The sequence below is a fragment of the Beta vulgaris genome, chromosome 8 (assembly GCF_026745355.1).
Source record: "Beta vulgaris subsp. vulgaris cultivar EL10 chromosome 8, EL10.2, whole genome shotgun sequence".
Lineage (NCBI taxonomy): Eukaryota > Viridiplantae > Streptophyta > Magnoliopsida > Caryophyllales > Amaranthaceae > Beta > Beta vulgaris.
Window position 1 is genome coordinate 34723859 of NC_079209.1, and position 2653 is coordinate 34726511.

At 37.8% G+C, this 2653-nt stretch overlaps 1 long non-coding RNA gene across 1 annotated transcript; it reads left to right on the forward strand.

Annotated features, from left to right (window-relative positions):
* Positions 1-185: 185 nt before the first annotated feature.
* On the forward strand, positions 186-2340 carry LOC125492585 (uncharacterized). Its single transcript, XR_007269227.2, has 3 exons — positions 186-556; positions 1127-1183; positions 1713-2340. It is a non-coding gene; the product is annotated as an uncharacterized LOC125492585 (long non-coding RNA).
* The last annotated feature ends 313 nt before the right edge of the window (positions 2341-2653 follow it).

A 2653-nucleotide genomic window follows, 5' to 3' on the forward strand; every position in this document is an offset into this window, starting at 1 on the left:
GTTGTTTTGATTAATGAATTTAAGTTGTGTGTTGTAACTTAGCCTTGCAATTGTTTCCAAGGAGAATAATTGCGGCGGTAACACCTCCCCGTCGGATCGAACCCTCGTGGATCCGTTTTCCCCCGAAAACCCGAGTTTATTCGAATGGAAAAAGGGTTCGGGTCGGCGGGGGTGTTACAGTGTTGGAGTGTGGTCTTGTGCGAGGGTCGAGGGCGAGTGACGAGTGTGGGAGTCGAGTGCTATGCGAGAGGGCGAGGGTTGTGACGAACCGAGCATGCTGTGCGAAGGGTGTGAACGGTTCGCGCGTCGAGGCTGTGCGAACGTGCGTAGTGTGTTCAAGAGTGTTGGGTGTGTATGTTGTTGTGCGAATTCTGTTGGTGCGACAAGGTTGTCGTGCGAATTCGATGGTGAGACAAATCTGGTTGCGCGAGGCTAGTGGTGCGAGCGGTTTGTGCGACGAACCTGGATGTGCGCGCAGAAGTGGTGCGCGAGTGTGGTGGTGTGCGTCGTTGCCGGAAGTTGGTCGTTGGAGTTCGGTTGCCGGCGAAAGTCGGTGGTATAAAACCTAATATGTATATGATATTATATTAGTTTAATATTACATTCTGTTTTTATAATTAAATTAAGTTGTAAGTAATTAAATTGTAATTCGAGTTAATTAGTAACTAATTAAGCTGTATAATTAGTTTAAATCATTAATCTGATTCAAGTTGTGAATCTGGTTTAGGATTGTAATTAAGCAAGATGGGAAGTACAAAAATTATATTATTGTTATTAGTTGGAAGTATAATCTTATTATGTGAACCTGACTTTTGGACATAAGAATGGATTGCACATAAGACCTGATTGGACATAAGACTTGGTTGGACATAAGACTAGGTTGTACGTATGAATTGATTGGATTTGGTAAAGGTAGTGGACTATTACACGAACTAAAACCAGTTTGCTCACTAACATTAACTCTTAAAAGACGCTAAACTCATTAGAATAGAAAAGAAAAGGAAGTTCATAAGCAATGAGTCTAGTTATCATTATATTTTGAATTACTAAGTCGTTATTGTTAGTTACGTATTAGTTGATAATATTATCAAGGACATAGCACTAAAGTATTTACTTAATCGTTTAGGTCCCAATTTCATAAGCGGCACGTTCGGTTAATACAACAAAAATTCTCCGTTACAAGGTACGTATGCGTACCAGTTTAGTTGCAAGTACTAGTATCATGATTAGGTTGCGATTTATTCTATTGGAACCTAGAATCATGATAGAGAATATTTTGCTTGTTGAGATTGTTTGGTAGCATGTTTATGATTGGAAGTCGATATGTTGCTTTGGAATGCGCAATTCTATCGTATTATGAACATGAGCGTTGTATTTATGTTAATCTGATCTATAGATGATACAGAAAGAAACAAACTTAGCTATTCCTGCTATAAGTAGAGGTACCTGCCTATACAACTTAGAACGATGCAATTCTTCTCCTAATGGTAATGCAAAACTGACAGAAATGTATTCTGGACTTATTTTATGGACTTATTTTAACTCATTTTGATCCTCTTTCTCCCCTTTCTTTTTTTTTTCTCCCTTTCCCCTTCTATTTCATTCACTTGATCATACTTGATCATAGTGACATTTTGCTAGATTTTTAGTCATTTTTGACCGAATTTCTAATACATTTGCTTTCACCTTGTTTTGCTATGTTCTTGATATAGGTGGAACTACTAAGATAGCTACGATTTGTAATGTTGGAAAATGTAGCAATGAAAACAAAGCGCACATTGAGAAATGGTGCGCTTGCACCCTTCCCCATGTCCGCTCGCACAAAGGAGCACATTGCACAATAAAATCATGAACAGAGAAATTCAAATGGACATAACTTTCAAACCAAAAATCAGATGAAGGTAATTCCAATTGGAGGTGAAAGCTCATTTCGATATCTTTCCAACGACTGGTCATAAGCTTGATTTGGATATAAAACGAAGAAGTTATGTTCGTTTTGAGTTGAACTGTCCAGTTTGAGGCAGAAGGGTGAGGTGCGCTCGCACCTGATTTTGGTGCGCCCACACCTCTGCTTGGTGCGCCCGCACCTGATTTTGGTGCACCCACACCTCTGCTTGGTGCGCCCGCACCTCATCTTGGTGCGCCCGCACCCTTCTTTTCCGGAAAGAAAAAAAATTGTGGCTTCATTAAAATCGAGAGTTTTGTTTTAGTTTTTGGGACTTATGTTTCATTCTAGTTTTCTACTGAATATTTTAGGGTTTTTGTATTAGAGAGAAAACACTTTAGTTTGATAGAAATTTGAGATCATCGATTCAGGTTTGTGATTCCATTAACATCAAAGGTACTTTTTATTGAATTTTAATTCAAAGTTTCAGTTTTTTATTCATTCTCTTAGTGTTTGTTCTTGTTTTTAGATTATTTTGGATCTTCATTCTCTTAGTTTCATAATTGTGATCTCTATTAGTTTAATCATTTATTAATCATGTTTAGCCTTAGATTAGTCATAGATTTTACGTTTTATTGCTTAAACTCCATGATTAGTGAGTAGTTTCATATCTAGGGTTAGGGTGAAAGTATGAATTCAGGTTTTAAATGTGTTGTTGATGTGATTGTGATGTTTTAAAGAAGTTTATGCAGTGATCTTGGTATTTTG